The following is a 14,469-nucleotide window of genomic DNA, read 5'->3' as shown; positions in this document are numbered from 1 at the left end:
TAATATACCACCCCCTGGTCCTTGCTATTTTTTGTAAAGTTGTTCAACTTCACTCTGCCATCGGATGGCAAAGAACTCGCGATGTATCACATAAAAGAGTGAACGCAATGAATCGTATTCCACGTTACCCACAGACGAATCAATTAAAATTGCAACTTTTGCACATATCGTTTTTAATGTTGAGAAGTTCTTCTCAACACTTAGCATAGAACATTCATTCATGATGCGTAACCAATCGTCACAAATCATACTTACCTGACGAAGCAGTCAACCGCGATCACAAAGGCGGTTCTGCCTAGGCGAGGTTTAGTCATTGCACCCAGACTAAATTGACCCTAGCGATTATCCCAAATGTGGATAACTCGGTCGTGTAATTTCTGCTAGTGGGGACTGCGTTCGCGCTATCCCTTTTATATATTTGCTCACTACCAATATCTTGTTGGCTTACGAGTTAAGTCAATGAGCGGCCACGTTGCTTTCATTAGTTGTGGCCGTATTGATCCTCGTTTGGGTGTGTTAAATTTCTCATGACCAATCTTACAATCCATTTATTAATTTATTTATTGATATTAGTCCATGACATGCCTTGCCATTATCCAAGTTAGCCCTTTATCCAACCGTCTCTAGATTGATTCCTTGTTTGCAGTTTCACATTCAGATTGTGTTGCCATTGATTGAGCAATAGAATGAGCGCCAAGATTCGGAAATATCATTATTCCCTGTTTAAGGTACGTATCGTAGCTGCGGCTCTTTGTTTATAGTTTAATATTCCACCCCCTGGTCCTTGCTATTTTTTGTAAAGTTGTTCAACTTCACTCTGCCATCGGATGGCAAAGAACTCGCGATGTATCACATAAAAGAGTGAACGCAATGAATCGTATTGTACGTTACCCACAGACGAATCAATTAAAATTGCAACTTTTGCACATATCGTTTTTAATGTTGAGAAGTTCTTCTCAACACTTAGCATAGAACATTCATACATGATGCGTAACCAATCGTCACAAATCATACTTACCTGACGAGGCAGTCAACCGCGATCACAAAGGCGGTTCTGCCTAGGCGAGGTTTAGTCATTGCACCCAGACTAAATTGACCCTAGCGATTAGCCCAAATGTGGATAACTCGGTCGTGTAATTTCTGCTAGTGGGGACTGCGTTCGCGCTATCCCTTTTATATATTTGCTCACTACCAATATCTTGTTGGCTTACGAGTTAAGTCAATGAGCGGCCACGTTGCTTTCATTAGTTGTGGCCGTATTGATCCTCGTTTGGGTGTGTTATCTTTCTCATGACCAATCTTACAATCCATTTATTGATATTAGTCCATGACATGCCTTGCCATTATCCAAGTTATCCCTTTATCCAACCGTCTCTAGATTGATTCCTTGTTTGCAGTTTCACATTCAGATTGTGTTGCCATTGATATAGCAATAGAATGAGCGCCAAGATTCGGAAATATCATTATTCCCTGTTTAAGGTACTTATCGTAGCTGCGGCTCATTGTTTATAGTTTAATATTCCACCCCCTGGTCCTTGCTATTTTTTGTAAAGTTGTTCAACTTCACTCTGCCATCGGATGGCAAAGAACTCGCGATGTATCACATAAAAAAGTGAACGCAATGAATCGTATTCCACGTTACCCACAGACGAATCAATTAAAATTGCAACTTTTGCACATATCGTTTTTAATGTTGAGAAGTTCTTCTCAACACTTAGCATAGAACATTCATTCATGATGCGTAACCAATCGTCACAAATCATACTTACCTGACGAAGCAGTCAACCGCGATCACAAAGGCGGTTCTGCCTAGGCGAGGTTTAGTCATTGCACCCAGACTAAATTGACCCTAGCGATTATCCCAAATGTGGATAACTCGGTCGTGTAATTTCTGCTAGTGGGGACTGCGTTCGCGCTATCCCTTTTATATATTTGCTCACTACCAATATCTTGTTGGCTTACGAGTTAAGTCAATGAGCGGCCACGTTGCTTTCATTAGTTGTGGCCGTATTGATCCTCGTTTGGGTGTGTTAAATTTCTCATGACCAATCTTACAATCCATTTATTAATTTATTTATTGATATTAGTCCATGACATGCCTTGCCATTATCCAAGTTAGCCCTTTATCCAACCGTCTCTAGATTGATTCCTTGTTTGCAGTTTCACATTCAGATTGTGTTGCCATTGATTGAGCAATAGAATGAGCGCCAAGATTCGGAAATATCATTATTCCCTGTTTAAGGTACGTATCGTAGCTGCGGCTCTTTGTTTATAGTTTAATATTCCACCCCCTGGTCCTTGCTATTTTTTGTAAAGTTGTTCAACTTCACTCTGCCATCGGATGGCAAAGAACTCGCGATGTATCACATAAAAGAGTGAACGCAATGAATCGTATTGTACGTTACCCACAGACGAATCAATTAAAATTGCAACTTTTGCACATATCGTTTTTAATGTTGAGAAGTTCTTCTCAACACTTAGCATAGAACATTCATACATGATGCGTAACCAATCGTCACAAATCATACTTACCTGACGAGGCAGTCAACCGCGATCACAAAGGCGGTTCTGCCTAGGCGAGGTTTAGTCATTGCACCCAGACTAAATTGACCCTAGCGATTAGCCCAAATGTGGATAACTCGGTCGTGTAATTTCTGCTAGTGGGGACTGCGTTCGCGCTATCCTTTTATATATTTGCTCACTACCAATATCTTGTTGGCTTACGAGTTAAGTCAATGAGCGGCCACGTTGCTTTCATTAGTTGTGGCCGTATTGATCCTCGTTTGGGTGTGTTATCTTTCTCATGACCAATCTTACAATCCATTTATTGATATTAGTCCATGACATGCCTTGCCATTATCCAAGTTATCCCTTTATCCAACCGTCTCTAGATTGATTCCTTGTTTGCAGTTTCACATTCAGATTGTGTTGCCATTGATATAGCAATAGAATGAGCGCCAAGATTCGGAAATATCATTATTCCCTGTTTAAGGTACTTATCGTAGCTGCGGCTCATTGTTTATAGTTTAATATTCCACCCCCTGGTCCTTGCTATTTTTTGTAAAGTTGTTCAACTTCACTCTGCCATCGGATGGCAAAGAACTCGCGATGTATCACATAAAAAAGTGAACGCAATGAATCGTATTCCACGTTACCCACAGACGAATCAATTAAAATTGCAACTTTTGCACATATCGTTTTTAATGTTGAGAAGTTATTCTCAACACTTAGCATAGAACATTCATTCATGATGCGTAACCAATCGTCACAAATCATACTTACCTGACGAGGCAGTCGACCGCGATCACAAAGGCGGTTCTGCCTAGGCGAGGTTTAGTCATTGCACCCAGACTAAATTGACCCTAGCGATTATCCCAAATGTGGATAACTCGGTCGTGTAATTTCTGCTAGTGGGGACTGCGTTCGCGCTATCCCTTTTATATATTTGCTCACTACCAATATCTTGTTGGCTTACGAGTTAAGTCAATGAGCGGCCACGTTGCTTTCATTAGTTGTGGCCGTATTGATCCTCGTTTGGGTGTGTTAAATTTCTCATGACCAATCTTACAATCCATTTATTAATTTATTTATTGATATTAGTCCATGACATGCCTTGCCATTATCCAAGTTAGCCCTTTATCCAACCGTCTCTAGATTGATTCCTTGTTTGCAGTTTCACATTCAGATTGTGTTGCCATTGATTGAGCAATAGAATGAGCGCCAAGATTCGGAAATATCATTATTCCCTGTTTAAGGTACGTATCGTAGCTGCGGCTCTTTGTTTATAGTTTAATATTCCACCCCCTGGTCCTTGCTATTTTTTGTAAAGTTGTTCAACTTCACTCTGCCATCGGATGGCAAAGAACTCGCGATGTATCACATAAAAGAGTGAACGCAATGAATCGTATTGTACGTTACCCACAGACGAATCAATTAAAATTGCAACTTTTGCACATATCGTTTTTAATGTTGAGAAGTTCTTCTCAACACTTAGCATAGAACATTCATACATGATGCGTAACCAATCGTCACAAATCATACTTACCTGACGAGGCAGTCAACCGCGATCACAAAGGCGGTTCTGCCTAGGCGAGGTTTAGTCATTGCACCCAGACTAAATTGACCCTAGCGATTAGCCCAAATGTGGATAACTCGGTCGTGTAATTTCTGCTAGTGGGGACTGCGTTCGCGCTATCCCTTTTATATATTTGCTCACTACCAATATCTTGTTGGCTTACGAGTTAAGTCAATGAGCGGCCACGTTGCTTTCATTAGTTGTGGCCGTATTGATCCTCGTTTGGGTGTGTTATCTTTCTCATGACCAATCTTACAATCCATTTATTGATATTAGTCCATGACATGCCTTGCCATTATCCAAGTTATCCCTTTATCCAACCGTCTCTAGATTGATTCCTTGTTTGCAGTTTCACATTCAGATTGTGTTGCCATTGATATAGCAATAGAATGAGCGCCAAGATTCGGAAATATCATTATTCCCTGTTTAAGGTACTTATCGTAGCTGCGGCTCATTGTTTATAGTTTAATATTCCACCCCCTGGTCCTTGCTATTTTTTGTAAAGTTGTTCAACTTCACTCTGCCATCGGATGGCAAAGAACTCGCGATGTATCACATAAAAAAGTGAACGCAATGAATCGTATTCCACGTTACCCACAGACGAATCAATTAAAATTGCAACTTTTGCACATATCGTTTTTAATGTTGAGAAGTTCTTCTCAACACTTAGCATAGAACATTCATTCATGATGCGTAACCAATCGTCACAAATCATACTTACCTGACGAAGCAGTCAACCGCGATCACAAAGGCGGTTCTGCCTAGGCGAGGTTTAGTCATTGCACCCAGACTAAATTGACCCTAGCGATTATCCCAAATGTGGATAACTCGGTCGTGTAATTTCTGCTAGTGGGGACTGCGTTCGCGCTATCCCTTTTATATATTTGCTCACTACCAATATCTTGTTGGCTTACGAGTTAAGTCAATGAGCGGCCACGTTGCTTTCATTAGTTGTGGCCGTATTGATCCTCGTTTGGGTGTGTTAAATTTCTCATGACCAATCTTACAATCCATTTATTAATTTATTTATTGATATTAGTCCATGACATGCCTTGCCATTTTAGCCCTTTATCCAACCGTCTCTAGATTGATTCCTTGTTTGCAGTTTCACATTCAGATTGTGTTGCCATTGATTGAGCAATAGAATGAGCGCCAAGATTCGGAAATATCATTATTCCCTGTTTAAGGTACGTATCGTAGCTGCGGCTCTTTGTTTATAGTTTAATATTCCACCCCCTGGTCCTTGCTATTTTTTGTAAAGTTGTTCAACTTCACTCTGCCATCGGATGGCAAAGAACTCGCGATGTATCACATAAAAGAGTGAACGCAATGAATCGTATTGTACGTTACCCACAGACGAATCAATTAAAATTGCAACTTTTGCACATATCGTTTTTAATGTTGAGAAGTTCTTCTCAACACTTAGCATAGAACATTCATACATGATGCGTAACCAATCGTCACAAATCATACTTACCTGACGAGGCAGTCAACCGCGATCACAAAGGCGGTTCTGCCTAGGCGAGGTTTAGTCATTGCACCCAGACTAAATTGACCCTAGCGATTAGCCCAAATGTGGATAACTCGGTCGTGTAATTTCTGCTAGTGGGGACTGCGTTCGCGCTATCCTTTTATATATTTGCTCACTACCAATATCTTGTTGGCTTACGAGTTAAGTCAATGAGCGGCCACGTTGCTTTCATTAGTTGTGGCCGTATTGATCCTCGTTTGGGTGTGTTATCTTTCTCATGACCAATCTTACAATCCATTTATTGATATTAGTCCATGACATGCCTTGCCATTATCCAAGTTATCCCTTTATCCAACCGTCTCTAGATTGATTCCTTGTTTGCAGTTTCACATTCAGATTGTGTTGCCATTGATATAGCAATAGAATGAGCGCCAAGATTCGGAAATATCATTATTCCCTGTTTAAGGTACTTATCGTAGCTGCGGCTCATTGTTTATAGTTTAATATTCCACCCCCTGGTCCTTGCTATTTTTTGTAAAGTTGTTCAACTTCACTCTGCCATCGGATGGCAAAGAACTCGCGATGTATCACATAAAAAAGTGAACGCAATGAATCGTATTCCACGTTACCCACAGACGAATCAATTAAAATTGCAACTTTTGCACATATCGTTTTTAATGTTGAGAAGTTATTCTCAACACTTAGCATAGAACATTCATTCATGATGCGTAACCAATCGTCACAAATCATACTTACCTGACGAGGCAGTCAACCGCGATCACAAAGGCGGTTCTGCCTAGGCGAGGTTTAGTCATTGCACCCAGACTAAATTGACCCTAGCGATTATCCCAAATGTGGATAACTCGGTCGTGTAATTTCTGCTAGTGGGGACTGCGTTCGCGCTATCCCTTTTATATATTTGCTCACTACCAATATCTTGTTGGCTTACGAGTTAAGTCAATGAGCGGCCACGTTGCTTTCATTAGTTGTGGCCGTATTGATCCTCGTTTGGGTGTGTTAAATTTCTCATGACCAATCTTACAATCCATTTATTGATATTGGTCCATGACATGCCTTGCCATTATCCAAGTTATCCCTTTATCCAACCGTCTCTAGATTGATTCCTTGTTTGCAGTTTCACATTCAGATTGTGTTGCCATTGATTGAGCAATAGAATGAGCGCCAAGATTCGGAAATATCATTATTCCCTGTTTAAGGTACGTATCGTAGCTGCGGCTCTTTGTTTATAGTTTAATATTCCACCCCCTGGTCCTTGCTATTTTTTGTAAAGTTGTTCAACTTCACTCTGCCATCGGATGGCAAAGAACTCGCGATGTATCACATAAAAGAGTGAACGCAATGAATCGTATTCCACGTTACCCACAGACGAATCAATTAAAATTGCAACTTTTGCACATATCGTTTTTAATGTTGAGAAGTTCTTCTCAACACTTAGCATAGAACATTCATACATGATGCGTAACCAATCGTCACAAATCATACTTACCTGACGAGGCAGTCAACCGCGATCACAAAGGCGGTTCTGCCTAGGCGAGGTTTAGTCATTGCACCCAGACTAAATTGACCCTAGCGATTATCCCAAATGTGGATAACTCGGTCGTGTAATTTCTGCTAGTGGGGACTGCGTTCGCGCTATCCCTTTTATATATTTGCTCACTACCAATATCTTGTTGGCTTACGAGTTAAGTCAATGAGCGGCCACGTTGCTTTCATTAGTTGTGGCCGTATTGATCCTCGTTTGGGTGTGTTATCTTTCTCATGACCAATCTTACAATCCATTTATTGATATTAGTCCATGACATGCCTTGCCATTATCCAAGTTATCCCTTTATCCAACAGTCTCTAGATTGATTCCTTGTTTGCAGTTTCACATTCAGATTGTGTTGCCATTGATTGAGCAATAGAATGAGCGCCAAGATTCGGAAATATCATTATTCCATGTTTAAGGTACGTATCGTAGCTGCGGCTCATTGTTTATAGTTTAATATTCCACCCCCTGGTCCTTGCTATTTTTTGTAAAGTTGTTCAACTTCACTCTGCCATCGGATGGCAAAGAACTCGCGATGTATCACATAAAAAAGTGAACGCAATGAATCGTATTCCACGTTACCCACAGACGAATCAATTAAAATTGCAACTTTTGCACATATCGTTTTTAATGTTGAGAAGTTATTCTCAACACTTAGCATAGAACATTCATTCATGATGCGTAACCAATCGTCACAAATCATACTTACCTGACGAGGCAGTCAACCGCAATCACAAAGGCGGTTCTGCCTAGGCGAGGTTTAGTCATTGCACCCAGACTAAATTGACCCTAGCGATTATCCCAAATGTGGATAACTCGGTCGTGTAATTTCTGCTAGTGGGGACTGCGTTCGCGCTATCCCTTTTATATATTTGCTCACTACCAATATCTTGTTGGCTTACGAGTTAAGTCAATGAGCGGCCACGTTGCTTTCATTAGTTGTGGCCGTATTGATCCTCGTTTGGGTGTGTTATCTTTCTCATGACCAATCTTACAATCCATTTATTGATATTGGTCCATGACATGCCTTGCCATTATCCAAGTTATCCCTTTATCCAACCGTCTCTAGATTGATTCCTTGTTTGCAGTTTCACATTCAGATTGTGTTGCCATTGATATAGCAATAGAATGAGCGCCAAGATTCGGAAATATCATTATTCCCTGTTTAAGGTACTTATCGTAGCTGCGGCTCATTGTTTATAGTTTAATATTCCACCCCCTGGTCCTTGCTATTTTTTGTAAAGTTGTTCAACTTCACTCTGCCATCGGATGGCAAAGAACTCGCGATGTATCACATAAAAGAGTGAACGCAATGAATCGTATTCCACGTTACCCACAGACGAATCAATTAAAATTGCAACTTTTGCACATATCGTTTTTAATGTTGAGAAGTTCTTCTCAACACTTAGCATAGAACATTCATACATGATGCGTAACCAATCGTCACAAATCATACTTACCTGACGAGGCAGTCAACCGCGATCACAAAGGCGGTTCTGCCTAGGCGAGGTTTAGTCATTGCACCCAGACTAAATTGACCCTAGCGATTATCCCAAATGTGGATAACTCGGTCGTGTAATTTCTGCTAGTGGGGACTGCGTTCGCGCTATCCCTTTTATATATTTGCTCACTACCAATATCCTGTTGGCTTACGGGTTAAGTCAATGAGCGGCCACGTTGCTTTCATTAGTTGTGGCCGTATTGATCCTCGTTTGGGTGTGTTAAATTTCTCATGACCAATCTTACAATCCATTTATTAATTTATTTATTGATATTAGTCCATGACATGCCTTGCCATTATCCAAGTTAGCCCTTTATCCAACCGTCTCTAGATTTATTCCTTGTTTGCAGTTTCACATTCAGATTGTGTTGCCATTGATTGAGCAATAGAATGAGCGCCAAGATTCGGAAATATCATTATTCCATGTTCAAGGTACGTATCGTAGCTGCGGCTCATTGTTTATAGTTTAATATACCACCCCCTGGTCCTTGCTATTTTTTGTAAAGTTGTTCAACTTCACTCTGCCATCGGATGGCAAAGAACTCGCGATGTATCACATAAAAGAGTGAACGCAATGAATCGTATTCCACGTTACCCACAGACGAATCAATTAAAATTGCAACTTTTGCACATATCGTTTTTAATGTTGAGAAGTTCTTCTCAACACTTAGCATAGAACATTCATTCATGATGCGTAACCAATCGTCACAAATCATACTTACCTGACGAAGCAGTCAACCGCGATCACAAAGGCGGTTCTGCCTAGGCGAGGTTTAGTCATTGCACCCAGACTAAATTGACCCTAGCGATTATCCCAAATGTGGATAACTCGGTCGTGTAATTTCTGCTAGTGGGGACTGCGTTCGCGCTATCCCTTTTATATATTTGCTCACTACCAATATCTTGTTGGCTTACGAGTTAAGTCAATGAGCGGCCACGTTGCTTTCATTAGTTGTGGCCGTATTGATCCTCGTTTGGGTGTGTTAAATTTCTCATGACCAATCTTACAATCCATTTATTAATTTATTTATTGATATTAGTCCATGACATGCCTTGCCATTATCCAAGTTAGCCCTTTATCCAACCGTCTCTAGATTGATTCCTTGTTTGCAGTTTCACATTCAGATTGTGTTGCCATTGATTGAGCAATAGAATGAGCGCCAAGATTCGGAAATATCATTATTCCCTGTTTAAGGTACGTATCGTAGCTGCGGCTCTTTGTTTATAGTTTAATATTCCACCCCCTGGTCCTTGCTATTTTTTGTAAAGTTGTTCAACTTCACTCTGCCATCGGATGGCAAAGAACTCGCGATGTATCACATAAAAGAGTGAACGCAATGAATCGTATTGTACGTTACCCACAGACGAATCAATTAAAATTGCAACTTTTGCACATATCGTTTTTAATGTTGAGAAGTTCTTCTCAACACTTAGCATAGAACATTCATACATGATGCGTAACCAATCGTCACAAATCATACTTACCTGACGAGGCAGTCAACCGCGATCACAAAGGCGGTTCTGCCTAGGCGAGGTTTAGTCATTGCACCCAGACTAAATTGACCCTAGCGATTAGCCCAAATGTGGATAACTCGGTCGTGTAATTTCTGCTAGTGGGGACTGCGTTCGCGCTATCCCTTTTATATATTTGCTCACTACCAATATCTTGTTGGCTTACGAGTTAAGTCAATGAGCGGCCACGTTGCTTTCATTAGTTGTGGCCGTATTGATCCTCGTTTGGGTGTGTTATCTTTCTCATGACCAATCTTACAATCCATTTATTGATATTAGTCCATGACATGCCTTGCCATTATCCAAGTTATCCCTTTATCCAACCGTCTCTAAATTGATTCCTTGTTTGCAGTTTCACATTCAGATTGTGTTGCCATTGATATAGCAATAGAATGAGCGCCAAGATTCGGAAATATCATTATTCCCTGTTTAAGGTACTTATCGTAGCTGCGGCTCATTGTTTATAGTTTAATATTCCACCCCCTGGTCCTTGCTATTTTTTGTAAAGTTGTTCAACTTCACTCTGCCATCGGATGGCAAAGAACTCGCGATGTATCACATAAAAAAGTGAACGCAATGAATCGTATTCCACGTTACCCACAGACGAATCAATTAAAATTGCAACTTTTGCACATATCGTTTTTAATGTTGAGAAGTTCTTCTCAACACTTAGCATAGAACATTCATTCATGATGCGTAACCAATCGTCACAAATCATACTTACCTGACGAAGCAGTCAACCGCGATCACAAAGGCGGTTCTGCCTAGGCGAGGTTTAGTCATTGCACCCAGACTAAATTGACCCTAGCGATTATCCCAAATGTGGATAACTCGGTCGTGTAATTTCTGCTAGTGGGGACTGCGTTCGCGCTATCCCTTTTATATATTTGCTCACTACCAATATCTTGTTGGCTTACGAGTTAAGTCAATGAGCGGCCACGTTGCTTTCATTAGTTGTGGCCGTATTGATCCTCGTTTGGGTGTGTTAAATTTCTCATGACCAATCTTACAATCCATTTATTAATTTATTTATTGATATTAGTCCATGACATGCCTTGCCATTTTAGCCCTTTATCCAACCGTCTCTAGATTGATTCCTTGTTTGCAGTTTCACATTCAGATTGTGTTGCCATTGATTGAGCAATAGAATGAGCGCCAAGATTCGGAAATATCATTATTCCCTGTTTAAGGTACGTATCGTAGCTGCGGCTCTTTGTTTATAGTTTAATATTCCACCCCCTGGTCCTTGCTATTTTTTGTAAAGTTGTTCAACTTCACTCTGCCATCGGATGGCAAAGAACTCGCGATGTATCACATAAAAGAGTGAACGCAATGAATCGTATTGTACGTTACCCACAGACGAATCAATTAAAATTGCAACTTTTGCACATATCGTTTTTAATGTTGAGAAGTTCTTCTCAACACTTAGCATAGAACATTCATACATGATGCGTAACCAATCGTCACAAATCATACTTACCTGACGAGGCAGTCAACCGCGATCACAAAGGCGGTTCTGCCTAGGCGAGGTTTAGTCATTGCACCCAGACTAAATTGACCCTAGCGATTAGCCCAAATGTGGATAACTCGGTCGTGTAATTTCTGCTAGTGGGGACTGCGTTCGCGCTATCCCTTTTATATATTTGCTCACTACCAATATCTTGTTGGCTTACGAGTTAAGTCAATGAGCGGCCACGTTGCTTTCATTAGTTGTGGCCGTATTGATCCTCGTTTGGGTGTGTTATCTTTCTCATGACCAATCTTACAATCCATTTATTGATATTAGTCCATGACATGCCTTGCCATTATCCAAGTTATCCCTTTATCCAACCGTCTCTAGATTGATTCCTTGTTTGCAGTTTCACATTCAGATTGTGTTGCCATTGATATAGCAATAGAATGAGCGCCAAGATTCGGAAATATCATTATTCCCTGTTTAAGGTACTTATCGTAGCTGCGGCTCATTGTTTATAGTTTAATATTCCACCCCCTGGTCCTTGCTATTTTTTGTAAAGTTGTTCAACTTCACTCTGCCATCGGATGGCAAAGAACTCGCGATGTATCACATAAAAAAGTGAACGCAATGAATCGTATTCCACGTTACCCACAGACGAATCAATTAAAATTGCAACTTTTGCACATATCGTTTTTAATGTTGAGAAGTTATTCTCAACACTTAGCATAGAACATTCATTCATGATGCGTAACCAATCGTCACAAATCATACTTACCTGACGAGGCAGTCAACCGCGATCACAAAGGCGGTTCTGCCTAGGCGAGGTTTAGTCATTGCACCCAGACTAAATTGACCCTAGCGATTATCCCAAATGTGGATAACTCGGTCGTGTAATTTCTGCTAGTGGGGACTGCGTTCGCGCTATCCCTTTTATATATTTGCTCACTACCAATATCTTGTTGGCTTACGAGTTAAGTCAATGAGCGGCCACGTTGCTTTCATTAGTTGTGGCCGTATTGATCCTCGTTTGGGTGTGTTAAATTTCTCATGACCAATCTTACAATCCATTTATTGATATTGATCCATGACATGCCTTGCCATTATCCAAGTTATCCCTTTATCCAACCGTCTCTAGATTGATTCCTTGTTTGCAGTTTCACATTCAGATTGTGTTGCCATTGATTGAGCAATAGAATGAGCGCCAAGATTCGGAAATATCATTATTCCCTGTTTAAGGTACGTATCGTAGCTGCGGCTCTTTGTTTATAGTTTAATATTCCACCCCCTGGTCCTTGCTATTTTTTGTAAAGTTGTTCAACTTCACTCTGCCATCGGATGGCAAAGAACTCGCGATGTATCACATAAAAGAGTGAACGCAATGAATCGTATTCCACGTTACCCACAGACGAATCAATTAAAATTGCAACTTTTGCACATATCGTTTTTAATGTTGAGAAGTTCTTCTCAACACTTAGCATAGAACATTCATACATGATGCGTAACCAATCGTCACAAATCATACTTACCTGACGAGGCAGTCAACCGCGATCACAAAGGCGGTTCTGCCTAGGCGAGGTTTAGTCATTGCACCCAGACTAAATTGACCCTAGCGATTATCCCAAATGTGGATAACTCGGTCGTGTAATTTCTGCTAGTGGGGACTGCGTTCGCGCTATCCCTTTTATATATTTGCTCACTACCAATATCTTGTTGGCTTACGAGTTAAGTCAATGAGCGGCCACGTTGCTTTCATTAGTTGTGGCCGTATTGATCCTCGTTTGGGTGTGTTATCTTTCTCATGACCAATCTTACAATCCATTTATTGATATTAGTCCATGACATGCCTTGCCATTATCCAAGTTATCCCTTTATCCAACAGTCTCTAGATTGATTCCTTGTTTGCAGTTTCACATTCAGATTGTGTTGCCATTGATTGAGCAATAGAATGAGCGCCAAGATTCGGAAATATCATTATTCCATGTTTAAGGTACGTATCGTAGCTGCGGCTCATTGTTTATAGTTTAATATTCCACCCCCTGGTCCTTGCTATTTTTTGTAAAGTTGTTCAACTTCACTCTGCCATCGGATGGCAAAGAACTCGCGATGTATCACATAAAAAAGTGAACGCAATGAATCGTATTCCACGTTACCCACAGACGAATCAATTAAAATTGCAACTTTTGCACATATCGTTTTTAATGTTGAGAAGTTATTCTCAACACTTAGCATAGAACATTCATTCATGATGCGTAACCAATCGTCACAAATCATACTTACCTGACGAGGCAGTCAACCGCAATCACAAAGGCGGTTCTGCCTAGGCGAGGTTTAGTCATTGCACCCAGACTAAATTGACCCTAGCGATTATCCCAAATGTGGATAACTCGGTCGTGTAATTTCTGCTAGTGGGGACTGCGTTCGCGCTATCCCTTTTATATATTTGCTCACTACCAATATCTTGTTGGCTTACGAGTTAAGTCAATGAGCGGCCACGTTGCTTTCATTAGTTGTGGCCGTATTGATCCTCGTTTGGGTGTGTTATCTTTCTCATGACCAATCTTACAATCCATTTATTGATATTGGTCCATGACATGCCTTGCCATTATCCAAGTTATCCCTTTATCCAACCGTCTCTAGATTGATTCCTTGTTTGCAGTTTCACATTCAGATTGTGTTGCCATTGATATAGCAATAGAATGAGCGCCAAGATTCGGAAATATCATTATTCCCTGTTTAAGGTACTTATCGTAGCTGCGGCTCATTGTTTATAGTTTAATATTCCACCCCCTGGTCCTTGCTATTTTTTGTAAAGTTGTTCAACTTCACTCTGCCATCGGATGGCAAAGAACTCGCGATGTATCACATAAAAGAGTGAACGCAATGAATCGTATTCCACGTTACCCAC

The 14,469-nt window shown here is 40.6% G+C and overlaps 19 non-coding genes across 19 annotated transcripts; all 19 read left to right on the top strand.

Moving 5' to 3' along the window:
• The first annotated feature begins 247 nt into the window (after positions 1 to 247).
• Positions 248 to 410, top strand: LOC144424114 (U1 spliceosomal RNA). The gene has a single exon (XR_013476478.1). It is a non-coding gene; the product is annotated as a U1 spliceosomal RNA (small nuclear RNA).
• A 600-nt stretch (positions 411 to 1,010) lies between these two features.
• On the top strand, positions 1,011 to 1,173 carry LOC144424033 (U1 spliceosomal RNA). Its single transcript, XR_013476397.1, has one exon. It is a non-coding gene; the product is annotated as a U1 spliceosomal RNA (small nuclear RNA).
• Positions 1,174 to 1,761: 588 nt separating this feature from the next.
• On the top strand, positions 1,762 to 1,924 carry LOC144424113 (U1 spliceosomal RNA). The gene has a single exon (XR_013476477.1). It is a non-coding gene; the product is annotated as a U1 spliceosomal RNA (small nuclear RNA).
• Positions 1,925 to 2,524: 600 nt separating this feature from the next.
• LOC144424132 (U1 spliceosomal RNA) lies at positions 2,525 to 2,687 on the top strand. Its single transcript, XR_013476496.1, has one exon. It is a non-coding gene; the product is annotated as a U1 spliceosomal RNA (small nuclear RNA).
• Positions 2,688 to 3,274: 587 nt separating this feature from the next.
• On the top strand, positions 3,275 to 3,437 carry LOC144424024 (U1 spliceosomal RNA). The gene has a single exon (XR_013476389.1). It is a non-coding gene; the product is annotated as a U1 spliceosomal RNA (small nuclear RNA).
• A 600-nt stretch (positions 3,438 to 4,037) lies between these two features.
• LOC144424032 (U1 spliceosomal RNA) lies at positions 4,038 to 4,200 on the top strand. The gene has a single exon (XR_013476396.1). It is a non-coding gene; the product is annotated as a U1 spliceosomal RNA (small nuclear RNA).
• Positions 4,201 to 4,788: 588 nt separating this feature from the next.
• Positions 4,789 to 4,951, top strand: LOC144424111 (U1 spliceosomal RNA). The gene has a single exon (XR_013476475.1). It is a non-coding gene; the product is annotated as a U1 spliceosomal RNA (small nuclear RNA).
• A 593-nt stretch (positions 4,952 to 5,544) lies between these two features.
• On the top strand, positions 5,545 to 5,707 carry LOC144424131 (U1 spliceosomal RNA). The gene has a single exon (XR_013476495.1). It is a non-coding gene; the product is annotated as a U1 spliceosomal RNA (small nuclear RNA).
• Positions 5,708 to 6,294: 587 nt separating this feature from the next.
• LOC144423860 (U1 spliceosomal RNA) lies at positions 6,295 to 6,457 on the top strand. The gene has a single exon (XR_013476226.1). It is a non-coding gene; the product is annotated as a U1 spliceosomal RNA (small nuclear RNA).
• Positions 6,458 to 7,045: 588 nt separating this feature from the next.
• On the top strand, positions 7,046 to 7,208 carry LOC144423859 (U1 spliceosomal RNA). Its single transcript, XR_013476225.1, has one exon. It is a non-coding gene; the product is annotated as a U1 spliceosomal RNA (small nuclear RNA).
• Positions 7,209 to 7,796: 588 nt separating this feature from the next.
• On the top strand, positions 7,797 to 7,959 carry LOC144424188 (U1 spliceosomal RNA). Its single transcript, XR_013476552.1, has one exon. It is a non-coding gene; the product is annotated as a U1 spliceosomal RNA (small nuclear RNA).
• A 588-nt stretch (positions 7,960 to 8,547) lies between these two features.
• Positions 8,548 to 8,710, top strand: LOC144423858 (U1 spliceosomal RNA). The gene has a single exon (XR_013476224.1). It is a non-coding gene; the product is annotated as a U1 spliceosomal RNA (small nuclear RNA).
• Positions 8,711 to 9,310: 600 nt separating this feature from the next.
• Positions 9,311 to 9,473, top strand: LOC144424110 (U1 spliceosomal RNA). The gene has a single exon (XR_013476474.1). It is a non-coding gene; the product is annotated as a U1 spliceosomal RNA (small nuclear RNA).
• A 600-nt stretch (positions 9,474 to 10,073) lies between these two features.
• Positions 10,074 to 10,236, top strand: LOC144424030 (U1 spliceosomal RNA). Its single transcript, XR_013476395.1, has one exon. It is a non-coding gene; the product is annotated as a U1 spliceosomal RNA (small nuclear RNA).
• A 588-nt stretch (positions 10,237 to 10,824) lies between these two features.
• On the top strand, positions 10,825 to 10,987 carry LOC144424109 (U1 spliceosomal RNA). Its single transcript, XR_013476473.1, has one exon. It is a non-coding gene; the product is annotated as a U1 spliceosomal RNA (small nuclear RNA).
• Positions 10,988 to 11,580: 593 nt separating this feature from the next.
• On the top strand, positions 11,581 to 11,743 carry LOC144424029 (U1 spliceosomal RNA). The gene has a single exon (XR_013476394.1). It is a non-coding gene; the product is annotated as a U1 spliceosomal RNA (small nuclear RNA).
• Positions 11,744 to 12,331: 588 nt separating this feature from the next.
• LOC144423857 (U1 spliceosomal RNA) lies at positions 12,332 to 12,494 on the top strand. The gene has a single exon (XR_013476222.1). It is a non-coding gene; the product is annotated as a U1 spliceosomal RNA (small nuclear RNA).
• Positions 12,495 to 13,082: 588 nt separating this feature from the next.
• On the top strand, positions 13,083 to 13,245 carry LOC144423856 (U1 spliceosomal RNA). The gene has a single exon (XR_013476221.1). It is a non-coding gene; the product is annotated as a U1 spliceosomal RNA (small nuclear RNA).
• Positions 13,246 to 13,833: 588 nt separating this feature from the next.
• On the top strand, positions 13,834 to 13,996 carry LOC144424187 (U1 spliceosomal RNA). The gene has a single exon (XR_013476551.1). It is a non-coding gene; the product is annotated as a U1 spliceosomal RNA (small nuclear RNA).
• Positions 13,997 to 14,469: the final 473 nt, after the last annotated feature.

The sequence above is a fragment of the Styela clava genome, chromosome 5, assembly GCF_964204865.1.
Source record: "Styela clava chromosome 5, kaStyClav1.hap1.2, whole genome shotgun sequence".
Lineage (NCBI taxonomy): Eukaryota > Metazoa > Chordata > Ascidiacea > Stolidobranchia > Styelidae > Styela > Styela clava.
The sequence above is the reverse complement of the archived record's forward strand: the minus strand, read 5'-3'. Positions and strand labels throughout refer to the sequence as shown.